This window comes from Gymnoscopelus braueri, assembly GCF_963280865.1.
Source record: "Gymnoscopelus braueri genome assembly, chromosome: 8".
Lineage (NCBI taxonomy): Eukaryota > Metazoa > Chordata > Actinopteri > Myctophiformes > Myctophidae > Gymnoscopelus > Gymnoscopelus braueri.
This window is the reverse complement of record NC_137609.1, coordinates 28,029,962-28,053,512: the sequence shown is the minus strand read 5'-3', so window position 1 is coordinate 28,053,512 and position 23,551 is coordinate 28,029,962. Positions and strand designations below refer to the sequence as shown.

General features: G+C 38.5%; 1 protein-coding gene and 1 long non-coding RNA gene across 2 annotated transcripts in view; one reads left to right on the top strand and one right to left on the bottom strand.

The window, feature by feature from the left end:
* The window catches only part of LOC308090753 (roundabout homolog 2-like), a gene marked incomplete at its 3' end in the record, with an annotated part of 110,027 nt that overhangs the window by 13,028 nt on the left and 73,448 nt on the right, over window positions 1-23,551 (top strand). The gene's annotated exons all lie outside the window — the stretch shown is intronic.
* On the bottom strand, window positions 7,794-10,506 carry LOC308090179. The gene is made up of 5 exons (XR_013933593.1): window positions 10,436-10,506; window positions 8,786-8,870; window positions 8,438-8,502; window positions 8,122-8,282; window positions 7,794-8,021 (listed from the first exon to the last, which is right to left on the bottom strand). It is a non-coding gene; the product is annotated as an uncharacterized lncRNA (long non-coding RNA).

Genomic DNA, 23,551 nt, shown 5'->3' with positions numbered 1-23,551 from the left:
TAAGAGTTCATCATTTTTTGTTTTCTTGCTTGTGCTCATTACATACTGTGTAGCGCACTGTTTCCCAAACAGTGTGCTACATTTGTAGCAACCCATTTGTGGGTTTCGGACCCGTTTTTATGGGTCGCAAGTGTTTTTATGTTTTTGTTTCCTACATTTTGTTTTTAATTATTATTATTTCAAAATAAATAACAAGGTAATCCCCCCCAAAATTCTACATTTTCATGAATATCTTTTCCCCCAAAGAATTTCATAAATACATTTAAAAAATCTAAGGAATTCCATAAATTAGGAAAAAGAATGACGCTTTGTGAGCTTGTAGATCGGCTATTTTCACTAGTTTGGGTCCCGGAGAGACATCGAATTTCTCTTTTGGGTCTCGAACTAAAATGTTTTGGAACCATTGCTGTAGCAAATATGGTGGTGGCCTGGGCATGTCACTGGAACTAATTAATGCCTAATTTTTTTTGGCCGAAGATAGATAAGGGGCTAGCATCTGGTGCTAAGTGGACCATGCTAACTCCTCGGAGGTCCTTGCATTATGTTGTTCAGTAAGTTAGCTAAGGGCTAGCATCTGGTGTTAACTGGACCATGCAAACACCTTTAAGAGCTCTGGTGCACTTTCATACCGTTGGTTGGTAGAAGTCTATGTAGGATCTTAACAACCTTGCCAACTTGCAATATTACTGTATAAGTTATATTTCTTATGCCATAAATAAATTACTCCATGCATGATTTGCACATATACTAAGTGCCACAAAGTTATTTTAAAATGAAAATATTTAAAGGTATAAATGAAAACCTTTAAACGTATGATGTGGCAATGAAGGCGAAGTTGAAGAAGTTGAAATGTTATGCAACTCTAAATTACATAACTGATAGATGGATAGAGAAACACTTTAAAGGGAAACTTGGGGAAATATAATTCAGAACCCCAAATTAATTTGACTACAAAGGACATGTGCCATCCATTGCAGTAGGATGGGACAAAATAAAAATGTATTATTACCCATAATGTAGTTCCTTCAAAGGATTCTATTCTATTTTCCTTGAATCACTCTCAGATCGGCATTAGTCTGTTCTGTCAACTGTAAGCTCTAGCTATCATCAAACACATTTGAGGAAGTCTAAATATTAATGAAATAGTGGCAAATATGAGCAGTTTGTGACTTCCGTGGGAGCTGAGTTCATACAGGCTGTGTTTAATAAAAGGCTCAGTGGTGCCCCGGTGCCTTAGCCATCTATCAGTGTAACAGTGTGTGTTCACAGGAGCCTCTGCTGTGGGACTTGCATCCTGCCAGTTTCCCCGTCTTGTGCAGTATCCTGCTAAACCTGATAGTACTGTAGAAGAAAACCTTGAAACAGCCATGTTTATCAGATGATAATATGGATGCATGTGTACTGTATGTGTGTGCATGTTAGTTGAATTTGGCAAATTCACATCCCTGTACAATGCAGTTGCAATATGATCAGACAAAATACATATGTTGCTGAATCAAATAATGTGATATAGGCTATGCAGCTGAATATAATGTATCATCTGTGATATTGTGACATAAGCTGTTATTGACTATCTGAAGTTGAGCTGAAAATGTAGGCTACTAGCTGGATATTTCTGCTGCTTTTCATATAGGCAAAAATAAATGAAATGCATCTGCTTTGAGAATAGTTGGTTCTGAATTGATGGTATCAACTATCTTTGCAGGTTTGCGTGTGTGTGTGTGTGTGTGTGTGTGTGTGTGTGTGTGTGTGTGTGTGTGTGTGTGTGTGTGTGTGTGTGTGTGTGTGTGTGTGTGTGTGTGTGTGTGTGTGTGTGTGTGTGTGTGTGTGTGTGTGTGTGTGTGTGTGTGCGTGCGCGCGCGCGCGAACTGTCACTTTCAGACATGCACTGTATTATGGAAGTTTTCCACACTTTAAACGGAGGGGCTGTATGCATGAACGCAACATTCCGGCCCAGTAGGATCGGACATGCAGCGGACTTCATGCTGGCAGGACTCTTGAGTTATGTCCAATTTGGCTCATACCACTAGAAGTGTGACTGGACGCAGTGATTGTCCGGTGAATCTACATTCAGTGTGTGGACGTGTTGATGATGCTTCTATTGTCGACGGGTGGAGCCTTCCCTCCTCCCGAGGTGTTTGGAGAGCGAGAGAACTGGAAAGCAGTTGAATAATTTTGCTTTTTATTCGAGTTGGAAATATTCACTGATCGAACATAAAGTCATCTCTTTGCTACTGCAGTAGCCTAGACAACGACTTACACCTGACGCTTCCCTCCACAGTGGGTTGTATAGAGATCAATGTTCCCTGAGTTGAGTTGAGACTGTCATCTTTCAAGCTCAGAGGACGGCTTGTTTTAATTAAAAGTATTAGGCCTACTATGGTAGGAAAGATGTTTCGTTTGTGTTTTGCATGGGTGCATCAATGGTGCAATTCAATGTATCTCATTCTGTCATGTTCTGTGGAAGGAAATAAAAGAAGATTGCATTTGATCCTCGCATATCTCCCTCAGGTTGTGCCTGTGTTATATTTAAAGGTAGGGTAAGTGATTTGCTTTGGTTAAAATAAGTGTTAAATAGCTCTATATTCTGATAGTACTCATTGCTATAGAGTGTTTGTTCAGTATTAGGAGTCTCCTTGTCTCTCCACCTCTTTATTAAACAGAAAATGCATTTTCGTTTCAGTTTCAGTTTCATTTCTGATTTTATCCAACCAGGACAGAGAACTCAATCAGGATACAGATTAAACAAGTGAAATTGGAAGTGATGACACTAAGAAATGAGCAGACAAAATTGGAACTGGAACACTATACAAATTAAGCTTAAAAATGGGTACTTTCTCCTGATTGGCTGAGATTTTGACACCTACCGAAAAATGTATTTTCTGTTTATTAAAGAGCTGGAGAGACAGGGAGACATCTGTTACTGAAAAAACACTCTATAGCAATGATTACTATCAGAATATAGTATTTTAAGCTTTTAACAAAATACTTTTTGTTTTAACCAAAAAATATCACTTACCCTACCTTTAAGTGGGAGTAGCTAATGTGTGCGTTTACTACTACCTAGACCCGCCCCTCACCTTATCAAACGGAGTATTTACCTTAATGTGTGAACACATCTGAAATGGACATTCTCCTGTTGCATGCTACATGTGTGAATGGCCTAAACTAGACAATGTCCCGACCTGATTCCCCAGACATTTTCCAGTTGTCATGTGAGAAAGCAGAGAGAGAGATAGGAAGGAGGCAAGGAAGGTTTATTTGAATAGCACATTTCACCACAAGGCAATTCGATATGTTTTTCATAAAACAAGCAAAGGAAATTATAAAAGGAAATATAAAAATTACATTATAAAATGTTATAATTTAAATTCAAGAAAAAGGAAGGGGGGAAAATAGTTAAACAACTGTCTCCTTAAAACACCTATTCAGGACACAGAGCAAAAACACAAGAGAGGGAGAGAGAGCTCGTATATTTTGTGCTTCTGAGTGTGACAAAGCTAAATGAGGTGTCTCAGCAGGATGATAATGGTTCATAATGGCTGCTGTACTGTTTTGATTGAAGTGCAGTCTGGAAAACTCTGCTTGATGTGTAAAAATGTGCAAGGGTTTGTGACGGATGGCAGACGTGGAGGATCAGTTAAACAATAACAAATGAAGGAAGGTAAAGGCTGGGGATCGCAGAGTCTCCATATGGGTGGGGGGAGGGCGGTTTGAAGGCAAAAACAGAAATGTCTAACTTTGGTCATCAATCGCAGGTTGAAAACCCAGCCAATTTGGGGCATTTCTAAGCCATAATGTTAAAAAGTCTATTGCCCCATCATTACTATTTTTCATTGTCATAATATTTCTGTGATATCTTGCAGCTGTGGAATTGTAGAAACCTACATACAGTACTGTGCTCCAGATACCCTTGTCTCTTCATGACATAATGCCACTAATTTGAGTGGTTCTATCCCCTCCCTTTAGCAGTCTCCATTCTGGCTGGGGTGGAGAGACTGAAGAGCGTCAGCCAGCCAGAGGGGCTCTAGTAGTGGGTGCATTATTCATGTGGCCTACCCTACATACCATCTCATCTAGGCCAAGACACTTTTTCAACTGCTGAGTGTCACGTACCAGACTTTCCCCGATGCCTAGTCATTCACTTCCGTCACATCACTCCATTCTGGGAATCTTAACTGAGCTACTCGATCCATTACCTCCTCCACAGTTCATAGAGCGGTGGAGAGACATCGCTCCGGTGGCATCAGGCTTACCCACTGTTCACACACCCCAGTGAGTAAAAAGGTACTGTAGAGAAACATCCGCAGGCTTGATTAATTTATGAAACCCACTGTATGTAGTACTTCTCTATTCTCCCACCCCCACCTGAAACACATATCTTTCTCTTTGTTTTCTTCTTTTTTTCTTTACCATACTACAGTATGTCATTTTATGATCGCCGCGTAAAGGAGACCGAGCAGCTTTATGTGTGCTGTCACAGTCCCTTGTACCTGTCGTTCCTCATCTGAGCCTTCTTTGCTGAAGCGTGGCGTGTCAGTTCAGTCTCTCCGCCATTTATAAAGGGCATAATTACAATGTGGCAGCAAACAAGTATGCTTCTTGTCATTCTTAACAACGTGTGGGTGTCTCTATTATGAAGCACTCGGTGCTGTCCGTGTATCCACGGACATAAGCGTCGGTTGCCATGGGTGGCGTGAGGGCAAACAAATTAAGTGGATTTGCCGAATGAGCCGCATCATATTTTAGTATGTGTGATCCTCATACCCGGATTATTCACACTCTTCCCGTTCTTTCCTCGTCCTTATACACTTTGAATACTCTATCTTCTGACATACGTATACATAGACATTTATTGACCCCGCAGGAGAAATTCAGCTGCCAGAGGCAGCACAGCAGTTAAGTTTAGAGATACAGAGTAAGAAAGGGTACTGTAAGATACAGCAGGTACAGGAATAACATCACAAAAAGCACCATCAATAATGAAGCAACAGTAGTGCAGTAATGTAGCCTCACCCACCTGTTCACTATCTCTTCTGACCTCTTCCTACCGAGTTCCTATACCTTCCCCCTACCTCTGATCCCTCATCCCTCACTTCCAGCTTTTCATGTCTGTCATGGTCTATTACCTAAACCCCATGACATTTCCCCCAGCCCCTGCGATCCTCTGCTGCAGCGCGAGTTGCTGTTTTACATGCTCTTAACTATCTAGCATCTCTGGACTGTGCATCTTAACTCCATTCAGGCAGTGATCCAGCATCCACTTTCTCCACTGTGGTTGTTAAAGTCCTTCATCTGAGTAAACAAGTCAAGGAAAACATGTACGACCTGAACTGGAAAGCCGCCTCTAGGTAGACCTATTTATATGCCAAGCCATCTTACACCACTTAAAATAAGCTCTTTGGGGACACACTGTGTCAAGGTAGCTGTTTGAACTCTTTTATTTATTTTTTCAAGTTGAAGTTGTTTACCTTCATGAAGTTAAACCTTGGAGAAGCAGAGAAGGTGCCACACAGTGTCTGTCAAAACATTACACTACTTTTTGTTGCATGCTACACAGTAAAATCTGCAATGTTAATTTATCTATTTGTCACTCTCAGAGTAAAATTAACACCTTTTTCTAAGTGATGGTCACTGTTGTCCAGCAATAGGCCAATGCAAGTTGTCGCTATCGGTTGGAAGCCTTGTATATCCAAAAGTGTTCCTTTTTTATTAATTTAAAAACATTTTAAAATAGTGACAATAGCCGATTTACTCCCAACGCCTCGCATCGTGGGCTTGTAGATCTGCTATTTTCTCTTGTATGACGAAGTACGGCATTCATTTACAAAAAAAATAAACCAAAAAAGTTGAAATATGGAGATAACATTTCTGCCCGCAACGAAGTATGAATTCCAATTGACCTTAATGGTTCAGCCTGATGCAAGCCATCAGGCTTTTACTTCACAAATGCATCCATTGATTAGTTAGGATGCAACACAAATCCCTTTTAAAGCTGCACTCCGGAAAGATGTTAGTCTAACCAATCTGTACGGTAGACTAGAGTATGATAATACAATATAACTAGCACATCTACAGTGGTTGGACGTGTCTGCCTACTCTTCCATTGAGAAATAGACCCTCGTGTCAGGTAGGATCCTACTGGTTGACAAGTAGTACTGCCTGAAGTTCACAAGTGCAAAAATCCCCCCTGGCCAAGCTGGGATTCTGGTCTTGGACGAGCGGTAGGAATTTGGTCTCTCATGGGCTTCGAATATCGGACAGGACGTAAAAGCTGCGGATTGAAGCTTTAAAAAGTAAAAGATGGCATATGTGTATTGTGGAAAATGTTGGATTTGCTTGGACTCACGCTCCAGCAGCTGATGTGCACTAGTCCATCGCTGCAGATGTTGTGTGCATGGGGACTGAAACTGCAGAGTGACCAACAGGGCCCAGCATGGATAAGAATGGACAATGTGTTCCAGAGCAGATGTTTCCAGCCCATGCACGTTTATCATTTGGGCTTTAATCTGGTCAGTGAAGGGCATTAGAGTATGTAGAAGGCAAGCGGAGGGTGGGGCATGAACCCCAGCTGTCTCCTCCCTGTGGAGAGAACCCCCCCCCACTACCACTACTACTGTACCACCGCGTCCTCCTCAGTTTCACTTGCATGTTCTAGCCCCTCCCACATGATAGCCAAATGACACACACTATGTAATTGGCTCAGAATTAGGGCACATGTTGTATTGTTGGACCAGTGGAGATTATGCACTATGCTTGAATCTGTGGAGATTATGCTGCGCTGGGATATTATGTGTCCATTTTCTCTGATTGCATCCCTGCATTATTTCTGTGCCATGGTGGATTCACTGTCACATTCACTGCCCTTTTCCTCTTTTTCTCTCCCTAATGTTGTCCTTCCGTCTCTCTGCTCTTCCCCCTCTACACAGCAAAAGCCTCACTGTTAATTGAATGACTTTCCACCTGCGTCCATATTTTGGGCATGTCATTAGGTGGATATTTTCAATATATATTTTTAAAGAATGGCATAATTGTTCACAAGTAGCCGATCTATAAGATCGTTGCGATCAGACACGTGCACTTGTAGATCAGCTATTTTCGAATAGCTGAAGTATAAAATAGCCCACATGGAAAGAAAATATATGAACCTATATTGCCACATATATGTTCAACATATATGCCACATATATGAAATTGGACCCCTACATATATGTCTTTCAACATATATGCACATATATATATGTATATATGCACATATATGCGCATATATATGAATGCTGCATATATGCCCATATATGTAGGGGTCCAATTTCATATATGCATTATATACAGTATATATGCTAAATATAGGTCATATATGTATATTTACACATATATGTTAAATATAGGTCATATATGTTTATTTACACATATACAGTATGTTAAGGATATGTATACCTACATAAATACAAATATGCATACCTACATGAATTAAATAAAACACAACATCTGGAAGTTATTAAACATTTATTCAAAATCTCAATTAAACATAATCACAACAGAAAATAATTGGTTGATCTTAGACAGGAATAATAATTTCAATTATCTGCCTTTTTTTTTCATAAACATGCAATTATTTTGAATTGTCTGAAAAGAGAGTGCATTTATGAGTCCAAGACACCTTCTATATTTACAATTATTGGTTAGAATTATGTAATAATAATAATAATAATAATAATAATAGAATGATGTAAGTTTGTCTTGTCGAATGATCTCATGGTATGACATCACATGAACTTCACTTGTACGAACAACAGATTATCAGCACAGGTTGTTTACCAGAAAGAGCAATAAGATATGCTTCGCAAATAAATTAAAGGCATGAATGAAAATGAATGTTTTGCACATAACTTTCACTCAAAGCCAATCGAAGTCCATCAATCGCTTCAGGAGGGAGGAGACAGGAGGATAGACCCACTTTTCTGGCTGAGCAGCTTTGTCGTGTTGGTGCCACCGCCAATGGGTTGATCCCAACGAAACATCTGAAATCACAAATCACATATGGAAAAGGTGCACTCATAGCTGCTCTACAAGAGAGCAAATTTTTCGAGTTACATGGTTCTACTTCAAGCAGAAAGTTACCTTTGAATGAATTCCAGTGTGTAACAGGCGTGCTCCTGTGCACCAGAGTGAAGTTGTAATAACTGGAAAAGCTGCCAGTCCAGCCAGGAAGTTGATCTGTGGAGCCACAACGACCGGACCCTCAATGCTCAGCATCCATTTTGTAGCTGTGAGAACTTCACCTAAACATAATTAGACATATATGGTTTGCATGTTAACAGTGTTCGTCTGTTGCTTTCCACATAACAAAAGATTGTTAAACTAAAACATGACCTCCATATAGTCTCCGTATTTGCAATGCTTTAAAACAGATTAGAAAAAAAACAGTTTACACTACCTAAGACAATTAGACGAGTCGGGAAGCTTCATTATCCTTTCAACAACTGCTGCTGTCGCCAACACCTAAAAGACAGAAAAACAAATAAAAAATGCGTAGTCATTGACCCCAGCTCAACAGTTGAGGGTAACAGCTTGGTGTAAAAGAGTGGCATATTTTTTTGTACAAGCTATTAATTGTATTTGCATACATAGTATTAAGAATTATAAAGGAGGAAAATGTCAAACAACAAAAAAGAAAAGTATCAAACGAAAGTAAAAGGTATCCAAACATGTAATAAAAAAATAAAGACATCCTCAGACTCTATTGCAAGTAGAGACATCACGTAGCAGCAGATGTTTTTCTCACCTGAAAATCGTCTTCGCACTTCTTCGTGTCCAGTCTTTGCACTGGTGATCAGTGCTCACTGCAAGCCAGGTGTTTCTTTCAGCATCTGTGATAGTAGAAATAGACATAGATATTATTTGTGCGTCAGTAATTTAAAATGTAATGTCAACTCATCAGATTGCTCATAATTTGCGCCACCGTGCCCCCTTCTGATCATTCAGTTCTTCTGATGAATTTGGCAAAGTGTTTCACAATGCAGAACTGATTAATGATTAATGTTGTACAAATCAGTGGTTCTCAAACATGTTCACGTCAAGGACCCCCTAATTAGTAGTCTATGTACTTGGCTAAGGACTCAAGATTTGAGTTACAAAAGTGTTTCAGAAATATTCCACACAGTTTGTTTACAGTGTTTTTTAGTTTTTTAATAGCTGATCTACAAGCTCACAACGCATCACCATGCACTGCACTGTGAGCTTGTAGATCTGCAATTTTCAAATAGGCAATTTATAGGGTTTAAGTGGTTAAACTGATTTTGATGCTATATAACCTCATTTACCTGGGGACCACCTGGAAACCCCCCAATGACCCCTGGGGGTCCCTGGAGCCCACTTTGAGAACCACTGATAAACATTACCTGCTTTTGTTAGCTACTGTCTGCAAAACAAAACTAAGTAAAAAAAACGGATTACCAAATCTGTCAGCTGATTTGATTTTGTTTTATCCATTGGTACTATTTGTACTCTCTTTCTCTTAATTAAATGATTGTACTTTGTACTGTAGGTTTCAAACAAAATTCATAGATATGATAATAATTAATTACAGTCAAAACAAATGAGGCCAACATTAGCTTTCACTGCTGTGGAATGATTTATACCTGAAATAAACACTGATATGCACCACATGGAAATTAATATGCTAATGCCATGTCTAAGACTGTGTTACACGCCCCAAAAACCTTATCTACAAGCTCACAATGTGTCGCTGTGAGCTTGTAGATCAGTGATTTTTGGGCGTGCAACAGTGTCTTACGACGAAACATAATTTAAGCTTTAGACCCGAGCGAATCACGACATTCATGACAGTCATGAGGAAACTTCAACCTGGTTTTTGCACTTTCTCCATTTACGGCCCTGAATCTACATAAACGTTCATATTTCAAATATAAAGTGCTTATCTCATGGCCACGGATGTTAAAAGTCACTTCGGGTGGGTGTAAGTATCCGTATATTCCGGATTGTTCATAGAAAAGCATTTTAATCCGATCGGTGGCCATTAAATCATAGACTTAAAATGTATCAGAGTGCAGTACACCTCCCAACCGATAGGGTCACGTAGTTGAACGCATAAGGAAATACGGAGAAAATGGCCACCGATCGAATTAAAATGCTTTTTATTGAACAATACAGACAATACGGCTATTTCTGAGTGCCCGAGTAGACTTGTAACATCCATGGCCATGGAGTAAGCACTTTATATTTAAAATCTGAACGTTTATGTAGATGTACAGGTTCTAAATGGAGAACGTGCAAAAACCAGGTCTAAGTTCAGCCATGACGCTCGTGACGGACGAGCGTCGTGTGATCCATGGCTAATACACAAATATAACTGCACATTTACGATACTAACAAGTTGGATAACATTTTAATTCCATAAACTAATTAAACGTACCTGTTATCTAGTAGAGTAGAAGCATGGAAGCAACCGGTTTGTAAATAAATGTTCGCTCAGCAGACACTTCCTCTGTTTCAAAATGAATAGGCTCCGCCTTCAGATGCATGATGTAATGTGTCATTGTAGTAGTTCTCAACCTGTGGGGTCGGGACCCCGAGGGGGGTCCCCAACATGATTTTGGGGGGGTCCCCAGATGACAGTGAAGTAACAATTTATGTAACCTTTTTAATACCTAAAAAAAATATATATATATAAAAGAAAGCAAAGAAAAAAACCATTACTGCATCAAAAGTAATCAACAAAGTATACTAAAACAACTGGTCAAACGTTGGCCAAATTGTCCAATAATAATAATAATAATAATAATAAGAAAGAGGCAAAAATAACCCACCGAGTCGTTGTTGTGAGCTTGTAGATCGGCTATTTTCACAATATTGATCTGTGGAACGGAGTCAAACTAAATGCATCAACTCCTACGTGCATATTGGTTGGGGCGGGGGTCCCCAGTTCAAATTATTTTGGGGGATCTCGGCCTGAAAAGGTTGAGAACCACTGCTGTAAGTAACGGGCACTGCATGGGATATCTGCACACCTCAATGTAAAATTGGCTATTTTGTCCAAAATGTAAATATTTACATTTTGGACAATATTTTTACGTAAAATAAAGTATTATATTTATAAATTATTATAAGTAGTATGATTAGAAAATTCTTAAACATTTGACAATCAAGGTCTAATATTTCTATAATTGCTACAAATTGCTACAAAACCTGTATAGCAGTCATTTTGGGGCATAAACAAGAAGTTGAATGATAAAATTAATCATGCTAATAATAACTGATAATGATGATTATGTTCACATCAAGTAAAACATTTTAAATTGTTGTGCCTTTTGTTTATAAACCCTGTAGCACTTTGTGATTTCCAAAAATGTAAAGTGCGTTAAAAATAAAATGTATTATTATTATCATTATTATTATTGTTATGTATTCTTTACATTACTGTAAAACTATGTTCAACAGTTAGAATATAACCTGACTGTAATTTAGAGAAAAGAGAAAATGTGTAGAGAAAAGAGAGAAATAACTCAAATGCAGTGGAAAACAGAAATGTCTTTAGTTGTGTTTTAAAATGAATAAGAGTAGCAGCAGACCTAATTAAACAATATTGTCTTTATACATATCTTCCACAATCCACAAACCACAATCTACATTGAATGGAAATACGTAGATATAGAACTTTGAATATTACCTTGCAAATAAAAAAAGTGAGCTATATATAGGCATTATGTATGACATATGCAAAAAGTCAGATATATACTAGCTATATATGTAGGCATATATGTAGGCATTTATGACATATATGCAAATATATGAACCTGATTGTGGCATATATGTGGACATATATTCGGCATATACCTGCCATATATTGACATATATGTTCATATATTTTCTTTCCGTGTGGGAGGGTTTAAATGGTTGACCCTGAGAGTGCAAAAATGGTGGGTCCATTTTTATGCTCGTGGAAAAATGCTTAACCCATTAAAACCGGGAAAGCACCTGTGTCATTTTAGATTTTTGCGTTGGCTATTCAAAAATAGCAGATATACATGCGCCCAGCGCGGCACGAAGAGCTTGTACATCTGCTAGTTTTGAACATTTTTTAAAAATCTTGAAAGTGTTTGAAAAATGTTGAATAATTTGGCATGCTCGTGCCTGCGTACACACACGCACACACACACACGCACGCACGCACGCACGCACGCGCGCGCGCGCGCGCGCGCGCGCACACACACACACCATAACACATTGAATGCTGGATTGTATGCCCTGCCGATATTGGTAAACCATCAGAATAAAATAATCCAACTGTTCCAGAAGTAGTCAAACCAGCAGAGAAGGCCATCTTTGTCTGTCAACACAGGAGCATTATGAAATTGTTTGTAATATTATGAAAGCATATGTTTTACTATTAAGCTGATATACCAATGAAATATATTAAATCTGTTGTCTTGCAGTACAGCAGCTTACTGACCATCAGCTTCATCAAGACAAGTAGTACGGTCACTACAGTACTACAGTATATTACTATTTTCCATAACTTAATACTGTACATAATACTGTATGTGAGGGCAGCACTAGTATTCTTTTGACTGAGCTTGGGAATATTCAATAAGCCTACTAGGATCTTAGTATGACAAGCATTCTGCGATAGCGAAGGGTGCCAGAGCATTCAATGCTGCATAGGAGGTCTTTTTTTAATAAATAAAACGGAAGCCATTCTGCTGTAGTGTTGCTAAAAGTGACATCTGATCTCTCTTTCTTGCTTTTTAAATGTCTAGTTACTGCATTTCTAAGTTTTTTTAAAATCTCAGTTTATATAGGAGTACAATAAGCATTGTACTCCAATAGTCCAATCTACTTATAATAAAGACATTATTTTGCCATTTAAGAAACGTTCAGATGGCACTTTAATTAATCTAACTGATCTGACTAGTGGAATAGTGGAAAAGCCTTTGGTTTAGACCAGCTAAATTAAACATTTTATGTGTGTGACATTACCATCTAACTTTTGACTTTTCTTTTCCGCCAGGCCAAAGGTGCCCTATTATGGATAGGGCACCACCAGGAGGCCGAATTATGCAAAACAATTTTTTTTATATTACTTCTACAGATTTTGTCCGAACATCATGCAAATCAGTACACATTAATTCTATAATCACGTGATCAAGATGGATCTGTCCGATTCTTCATATTCCATCAACATTGTTGGCCCACAATAACCTACCTGACCTGGCGGAGACCTGTGCTCCGAGGAGCACTTTTTCTAGTTAACTATGGATACTGGTGATAACAAATACACTACTTGTTTAAGATATTTTAGTTTTCTGGGTATATCTGGGGATATACAGTACATTTGAAGTTGCACAGCATCCATGTTCAGTTTTCATTTTAAATGTTTGCTAAACATGAAGGTATACCTGGATTCTGTCACTTCAGTTCAACAGCATTAGCATTAAGGCTTCATAAATACTTATGCAGTTTCATTTTAAAATGTCATCAATTCGAGTGGGTAAACTTCCCCATGTGGATTAAATGGATCAAATATATAGTAAATTACATTATCAAAGTAGACCTCCTTGAAAGAGGTCTGCGATGTACTGAGCCATTTTTTTAATAGTTTCATGTTCTGAGCTCAACTGAAGTAATTAACATCCTCATGTTCCAATTACCTTCACTTTATTTCTTCATGTCGTCCACCTTGTTCCCACTGGTACTCAGTCTGGTCTCATTTCCTTCTGAAACCAAGTCACTATATGCTCATTTATACTTATACTTAACCACATTATATTTAAATTAAAATTGGACACGTCATATATCAATTGGAACGTTACTGTACAAGCTTGACTCAAAATAAAGTCAAGGACCTTCTGAGAGCTCCAACATGTGGTACATGATAAGAGCTGGCAAGGTCAACCCATGTTCTGATAAGAGTGGATACAAATATATTTAATGTAATCGGCTGTTGTTATTTTAAAACTTTAGTAGGGTTGTTTTGTGTGGTGTGTCTCACTGAGATTAGAATGTCTGTTGAGATGTTCAGATAAAGAAAATGATCAATACAAATAGATTGTTTCTTCAATAGACATAAACCACAAACATTTTCTGTTCATGCACATTTCCTTTGCCTAAAGGTGTTATACTGTGGAATAATATATTTATTCTTTTCGACAGTACGTGAGTGCCTTACTGTCTTAAAATGTGTAAGGCTGTCTAAGGGGCTGTCTTGTGACAAACATTACCATGAGGGTGTCATTCATCCTTGGTCTTCTGATAATCTGAATTATTTATATCCAATATATTGAATATACAAGTGTGCAGCTATCTAGTATAGCATATTGTATTTAATAAGCAAGTAAGATACATAGAAAATAGAGATTTAGGGACCAGGTGGTTAATTCTTCCATAAAAATATCTCACAACTCACTTTTAAATTCTGGTTTACACACATCAACCTACCTGTGTATTCACTGTACAGTAGATAAACCAATAGGATAAGATTTTGTGCCAATTGACCAGTGGCTGCCTCTGAGCACTCCTGATATAAGAAACTAGAAACTAGCTCAGTAGAGCGCAGATCTCCGTCATGGAGGCAGCTTGTCCTTTATAGTGTGGTGCCATGCACATGGCCAGATCTGCTTTTGGGAAAACGTTTTATTTCATATATTATTATTTTTTACAATAAGACGAGAACGCGTCATGGTTTCAAATGATATGGTATTATATTTATGGTATTCATTTACTGTAATTAATTGACTATAGTGTATGTAGACATAGCATAATTATCTTATGAAATACTGGAAATTGGCGTTACCTGATTGGGCCAATCAGTGAATGGGCAGCTCCAAGCAGAGTACAAGGCCCTCTTCTGAGACTTCCTGAAAACCAGAAGGAGGCGGGGCCCAGGGATCAGCCAGCACGTCAAGACACTTTGAGCCAAGACTAATGACTACGACTTTTTCCCCCTTTGAGACAATCCAAAAACTGGAACTGGGTGTTGCCAGAGTAGTTTGTGAAAAGATAATCAGTTATCTGTTTTACCTTGAAAACCTTTTCTCAAAGTTTTGTGATGTTAGATTGATCTGATTGGAAATTGTAATAGGCCACGCCCACTACAACACCCCCTTTGGGCCAATCAGTTTGAAAAGTGAATCCATTCTGCCTTGACAAACCTTTCCTCAGAGTTTTCTACAGTTTACAATGTATTTAGAACCATACTTGCATCAAAATATGTATATATCCTGTATCTATTCACAGTTTCAGCCATATGTCGTACTGTACATAACCGTTTTCCCAGCTTTATTTTTACATTATGTCCAAAGTTATTAAAATGTCCCCGAACTTACATGAATAATTGAGTTAGCAAGTCACGGATGTTTGAATTCATTCATGAATCAATCTTTTGTCCAGGGACTAGTTTAGGCTAGACTTTTCAAATCAATCTGCACTTAAATGATCTGAATCCAGTGGCTTCCTTGAAAATCAAACAAACTACAGTATGTTTTGGAAAATGGTCAGCAGTAATGCCAACTATACCATTAGTCATAGTCAATGGACTAAACATGCCAGACCACCAGTATGATGCTATAAATGAACGCTGAGCATTTTGCCCCACCCTCTCTCTCTCTCTCTCTCTGTCTCTGTCTCTCTGCCTACAACCTTCTCCTACTCTTCACTTTCATTGTTTCTTTCACCCTCCCCTCCCTCCCCATCTCCTCTCCTCTTCTCTCCTCCTCGGGGTCTCTGGCTGCCTTCCCACAAGTGATGTTCTCCTGGCCAGATGATGCATGCATATCTCTTGTGTCTGTCTTGATGCTAACTCGCGCCGACGTTTGCACGGCATTGTGGGATTCTGCTCTCGGTCATATTTCATGTAATGATGGAAATGATGATGGTGATGAGGAACCTGAGGGCGATGCTTCTATTTTCTACCCTTGTCTTGTTCTTCAATATCAATCAGCGAGCACAATGAGATGGAATGGTAGATAATGGGCGCTCGCACAATTTAGTTAGCCAGAATAGCGAGGGGGTCTGGTACGGTATCGATGCGGACAAGTTCCTTTTCACTCTTTTGCTTATCAAGCGCTTGACATGTAGTCGGACGCATGTCGGAGGGGTGTTTATTAGCTCATCTCAGAAGAAACTGTCGCTTAGCAGCGTTGTCGGAGGCAGTTTCCCATACCGATGTGTGCAATTCTGTTGAGTATCTGGTGTATACACGGGAAAAATTCTGTCAGTTTTAATTTATCCATTTGTAACTCTTGAGAGTGCACAAATGGTGCATTACATCTGTGCACTCTGAGTTAAATGAACACTGAGGATTTTACAGTGTAAGGAAACCGTGTGTGTGTGGAGAGAGGAGAGAGGGCAGGGTGCAGAGTGGTAAAAAGTGGGAGGGGCCTACTCAAAGGGCTAACCCTGGAGAAAGGCGAGGAGTGGGGGTTATTATGGCAGACTACTGTATTGGCCCTGCAGCAATGTGTTTCTCTCTCCGTGTGTGTGTGTGTGTGTGTGTGTGTGTGTGTGTGTGTGTGTGTGTGTGTGTGTGTGTGTGTGTGTGTGTGTGTGTGTGTGTGTGTGTGTGTGTGTGTGTGTGTGTGTGTGTGTGTGTGTGAATGCAGATGGGGTGATGCATTTGTGTGTGTGAGAGAGAGAGAGAGAGAGAGGGAGAGAGAGAGATGCTGTGTACAGTCTATAGAAGAGAGATTTCCTTGCAGGCTTCGCTACAGCCTAATTAATCTGCTTAAGCCTCCCAGGTCCGTCTCTGGCACTCTTTACACATCAGACTTGTGTGGCGGCTCTGAACCCCTAACACTTTTCTCCATGGATGCCTGTGGAAAATCACTCATACATGTAGCTCTCAGCCTAACTGTCAGAGCTTGCTGTTGAGAGGCAGTGGCGCTTATATTTACATAAGACAACGGGAGGCCTCCTCATCTCCCAGTCAGACAGACTGTTGTTTTTCTAGCGTTGTCGTGGAGGTCACACTACGCCCGAAACAACGAGCTTGTTTGGTCCACTTACCCTGTGTGCCTCCACTGCCCCTCCAGATCATAACGCATTTCAATAGCCATCAAATCAAGCACTGAGCTGCGGCAGTGCACTCTCTCAGCCTTGCCCCCGGCTAACTGCTGTGATAAAAGGAGCTAGCTTAACAGAAATGTAATTCGCCAACAGTCAAATGACTGCTGGTGAAGGTTGTTGTGTAAACTTGGCCAAACTCCAGTGGGTGCAGAAGTCATACAGTACACAACCTTGAGCTTTTCAGTTTACTAATTTCAATAAGAAATCAGAGAGATCAAGTTGAAAAGAAAGAATAACATACTTTATTGTGATATGTGTTACATAGAGATACAGAGTTTTAGACTCCATCAAAGCCATCATTTCATAGGATGGCATACAGTAGGTCCTATGATGATGGAGGAGGGAGAACTACCTTGGAGTCTAGACTAGGGATGTAACGCTTCACTTAGCCCACGTTTTTTTTTAATAAAGCCTTCTTTCTGACACATTCCAATATATGCCATATTTCTATAAACACAATCATGTGTTCAAGGGAAAAACTAACCCTATGTCATGATTTCACCTTCTTCGACTGGCGGCAAGGTCACAAAAATAAATAAATACATAAATAAATTAAATCACTTGATGTCTATAACATCTAAGTTTTTCGTTTTGTTTTTATCTCTGCATTTAAAAAAAATCCGCTTACAATAGTCCCTCTCTGTTGCCATGGATACTTTGTTTGAGCTGTTGTATCGGAAATAACACAACTTTTAAAAACTCCCACTCCACAGCCAACAACTTGGTTGCACGTAATTGCATTAGCGTAAATATATGATCATTTATTAAATCAATGGTGTCGCTCACCGAAAATAGACAATCTACAAGCTCACCACAATGCATCGCAATGCTTGTAGATCGACTGTTTTCGGCAAACAACACAGTTGGCTGAGGGGTTTATTTCGGCGACACAGACATGTACAGTGTACACACTACACACAGTGCCAATTCGCCAGTAAGAAATGCCTGTAAAGTAGTAACGCGAAATTAAATAGTTTTGGTATTGAACTGTGGATGGATTACCATATGGTTCAATATCATACTGAGAGCCATTGCATCACTAGTAGACACTGGTGGCGGTGAAGATATTACAAAGAATTTCACCCGCTTTAACCTTTTTACATCTGTAAACCTTGATTTGAATAAAATGTAGTTGAGTTTAAATGAGCTACCGGTATGCAGAGAAATGATGAAACCTCTAGGACTAGGACAATAAACACCTTAACATGGTGGAGATGGGACAGGATTGGGGTTGCGTGATGCTCCGTCTGAATAGAGAATGATATAGAAAGGAGACCATCACCTAAAGAGTCTTGATTGCTTATGTGTGCTCACGCTTAGAATGTGTGAATTAATTTGACAGCATGGGAAAGCTAGAGTGACATGATTTAAATCCCCGGTAAGAAGAATGAAAGCGGGAGAGTGTGAGGGATATTATATTATTGAACTTTAGCAAACGTTTCCCTTCATACAAGGATACGCCACCATGCACCTTGTACTTGAAGGAGGAGTTTGATGCCAGCACGTCTACATTTAACATTCACTTTATACCTTTTCACAACTGTATTTTATTGAGAACTCAATATGCTCATATCTGACACCCATAAATATATCAGAAACATTGAAGATTGTCAACTTGGGGGCTCTGTCCTGCACAACCAGGCTATGCTACCCTCCTCACCATTTCAGAAGTGATTGTAAAGTCATTTGTCTTGTAGGCTGCTTAAATTCTGGAGTTACATACACATAGATAGTACTGTGTCGGTGGTAATTAATACAATACTCGCACATGTGGCATCAGGTCTAAATGGGATAATTACCATTTAATGTGTTTTATAGTTATTCATGCCAGAGAAATATCTGTGTTAATTAACAATCAATTTGTTTAAATGCATCAGTATGCAGATACATGTGAAATCCCACCAGTAAGTGCATGACTGCTGAACTGGAGTTCATGTATTATGAAGAGTTGAATGTTGAACGTTATTGTAAATGTGCAGATAGAATAGAAATATAACATAATACACCTGCATGTAAATTTGTAGTGCCGTAATTTCTTCAGATGAATTCAAAGCAACCTTGCAATACTATTTCAGTACTTTTATCCAATCCATCACCGTAATGGATATAGTGTAGGGTAATTGCAACACTACCGCTGGCAGTAATATTTCATGACATAGCTATTCCATTTTATCTAATCAATCAAGATAATGGATCTAGTGTATTGTTATTCATTCCACTTAGCTAAATATGTTTTGGATGTTTAGGCCTACCCCTTGTCATAATTATATAATGCTATTATTACGATGTTGTCTGAATAAATTCATCTATGTAATCAGCATTTCCATACTTGATTCTGTACAGAACCTTATTATCAAAGATCGTAAGCACTGGCATGATCTTTTACACAACCAAAATACAGACCAGCTACAAACGTTTTGATATGTGGTTTGAAATATGGGGTTGTGTCGTTTCTACAAGTAAAAGGACATCTATTAAAAATACTTCTATAGTTTCCATGACTTAGCAATACATTAGTGAGTCTGAAGTAATAAAGCGTGTAAAAGTGTTGACTTTTCCAATGTCAAAATAAAATAAATCGTTATTTTGCTTGTCATTTTTTTGATTGACATGCACATCAAAATAGACATTGGAGCAACATAAAAATGATGTACAGGACCAGATACATTGAACAACTGCAAGTGTTTATTGAGATGCTAATTTACAACACCTGTCCACAGGGCACTTTTAAGATACTGTAGACAGAGAAAATGAAATTAGAATAAAATGGAAGAGATGGAAAAGGGGTATTCATTATCCAAGCTGTATTAGATATGAAACAGTGTTGATTCTCTTTTACCCATAATAAATTTAAAAAAAAACATTGGAATCATGTTGCATTTTCAGTTCTGTGAGTACTGTAGTTTTGTTATTGCATTGCAATTAGATCGTCTTCTAACTGGAACATCCTACCTGTAGAAATATAACCAGCAAACTCTTGTCCCTTTGATCCTAATTTGTCTGCAAAATAGAACATTCTGTCAGAAACTGGGACTCAAACTTTTTGTGTTTGGGGATAGAAGGCTAGTGGGTCAGTTATTCTCTTATTTTCTATACTTACTGTATCTAGAATAATAATAATAAAAGACATTCTCTCTCTCTCTCTCTCTCTCTCTCTCTCTCTCTCTCTCTTTTGCACTTGCACCCTTGTCTAAGACAATGATTCACAACTTCAAACATTTTTATTTATTTTTGGTTAAAAGCATAAACAAAACTAACCATGTGTATTGATAACATAGGTGTAAGAATGTACTTTTGCCATCAACTTTTTTTTTTAAATGTGTTTTTTTTAAAAAAGGGTTTTGCCCTTTAAAATTGTGTCCAAGATCGTTGTCAACTCCGTCAGATTTCTTCAAAAACATAATTTAATCAGGCATAAACAGGTTTTAGCTATATTCTAAGGTCCCCTGTCTCACTTCCGGGTTTAAAAAAAGGCGGGAAAGCTGTTAAAGCTCTGGTAAGCTTTTATTTTTTGATAAATGCACTAAATATTATTACTATCTGGTGTGTGACGATCCCAACCATAACACCCCAAAAACAAACTGTGGGAGGTTGGCCCATTACATGGTTTAATAGTCAACACTTTCATCTTTTAAAATATATTTTCCCGGCATAATTGAAGAATAAAGTTTTTTTCCCCAATTCTCAAGAATGGGTGATTATATGTATATACATACATACACTGTATATTTATGTATTAACATTAAAGAGACAGTTGTGTCAGAAAATGTAAAAAGACAGTTTCCACTAGTACAATTGCTCACAAATTGTGCATATGAAATATTCAGTAATGCAGTTCTTAATAATTGCAAATCAGGTAAATGTTCTTTGAAGATAGAAAGCCATCATTAAGAGGTCATCCTTTTTTCCTGCCAATAGGACTGAAGTTGGCCCCAAAAACTGCGTATTTCTTTTCAGCTCAAACACAAGTACCGTATATTGTATGAAAACGAACACAGCAGTTGTAAGTTTATGTCTCTAATGTTCAACATGAATATATTTCATGACTGTTGGCCTTTTCTTAAATTGAATTATTCATGTCGGAATAAAATATTTACAATATCATACATTTATTAGAATAAGTTAATGGGCTGCGTTATTCCCCCCCAGGAAAAATAAAGATTTATACAGATACTGTATGGTATATTTATATTTTTAAATTGTATTCATCTGAATTCTATAGTTGATTAGTTAAGTATTATGTTGACACAAGCTAATTAGCAACACCATTTTTACCTGATCTTTTGCTATCTATTCACTATCCATGTAACCAAACCATTGCTGTCATAATTTTTCATATTACTAATTTTTCTCCATCAGTTTTTATCATCGATAATCTGACCAAATGTCTTTAGGTTATATAAGTAAACCTGTTAAATTATTCATTTTATTGAACTCAAGTTTTCCCCCCAGCTGAGTGGTGGATGATCAGGATAATGTAATGTGTGGTATTTGATAGGTCACTGCAACGGTTGCCCGTAGTTTTAAAATTCATCATAACATTTTCCAGACTGACACTAGGTTTGACATCAGACTATATCTCAAATCTGTCCCCTTATGAGATCTTCAGGAAGGTACAGGACATCCTGGCCTTTTCCAAGCACCCCTGTGCACACAAAGTGTGTCTGCATGGTCCCACAATCGATCAAACAGGTTTAAGGGGCTCTGGATAGTCAACTTCTCATCCCTCCAACTTGTTGATACTAATTTCTATTCTGTTGCATGAGGTGTCCCGTGCCAAAAAGTGCAGATCTACAAGTCTACAATACGTTGCATCACTGCTCTTTTTTTACTTGTAGATCGGCTATTTTCAGCACCTGACACCATTGTATGACTAAATATCAATAGGGTTTTACTGTACAACACATGTGTTCCCAATTCTATTGTAAGTACAAGACCAAAGGCGATCAAGTCCTGTCTGAGGAGATTAGGGTGGACATCACTTCTGTTTTCATTTTTATTTCACGTCTTTACATTTATTTATGTTATTGGCCTTCATTCATTTGTGCTGGTCTTAATAGCAATCGATCTGCACAACACAATTATGTGCACATGCAAGGAAAGGATTTAACTAAAAATAGACACTTTCTCAGAGTTAAATTAACAGTCAAGATTTTTCTTTTCTTTTTGTGCTTTGCAGAAATAGACATGCATGTCACCTGGACACCATGTCAATGACAAATTAACTGAAATGTTAATTTGAATGCACCAAATCTGTCTTTATATATTTCCTGTTCTCGTGAAGATATAATGTGTTTGTCTTCAATAGCCAGACGTACAGTACTTCCTCTCAAGTGTCAGTGTCTTAGAAGAGCTGAACTTGCATTGGGGGGGGGGGGAGTTGGAATATTGAATATAAAAGATAAGTCTGAGTTTTGATATGAAGTGTTGTTGCCGTTGTATGCATGTATTCTTAACTCTGTATCACAGAAGAGCTTCTGAGTTAAATGAACTCACGAGTGACAAGCTCTTGTGCTGCGTGAACAGGAATTCACTTGGGGCCTCATTCTAATACAGGCTGGTATAATTTTAGTCGGTTGACTGACATAAATAGATGTAATAATGCACCTCCTTAGCATTTTTTAAAACAAAGTTGTGAAGTGCTTTATAAAAAGTAAATCAGCAGAGCGCATTAATAAAATGGTTACAAGCAAAATCCTTGAGGTGAGACAAAAACATGGACAAAATTCATTGTGGATGTGCATAATAATAGTTTCAAACATAAAATGAACTGTTAGTTCAAACTTTGCCCTGAGCTCAGGCACATACTGTACAGTACAGTGCAGCATGTCAGAGCACAAGCATGTGTGTGCACGCACACACAATCAATGTTGACAGAAAGGCAATCATCTTGGATATGTTTTAATTAGACTTGTGTGTGCACATACATTTTCTCAACTGTCCTCATGTGTTTGCTCAATTAATCCCTGATTGAGGCTAATTGCTTACACAGAGAGTATCTAGATGAGAGTGAATACGAGGTACAGTACAGTAGGCCAACTCTCCCTGCTCGTGTCTCATTCACTCATTCATACAGTATAATACCTTTGCCAAGAAAACCAAACATTTGATAGCAGAGCATCTGATTGCTGTCTTGCTTATTGTCTCTGCCAGGCCGAAAGGCATGGCCGAGACTACGTTTTGCACCCTTCTGTCTGTCCGTCCGTCCGTGTGTCCGTCCGTCTGTGAACAGCTAATTTTTTTAAATTACTCCTACAGAGTCTGTACGCAGTATCTCTGTCATTAAACCAAACGGGTCCGTTGGATTTTTCATATTCCATCCTGATTGGCTAAGATTGGCTTCCAAAGTTTGCAGGTGTGGTCCGTTTCGAACAAAACACCTCAAATCATGAACACAGCGTGCGATTGCCGTGAAATTGTGCACGCACATTGCCACAAGGCCAAGGAAGAAATGCCACCCTACATTTTT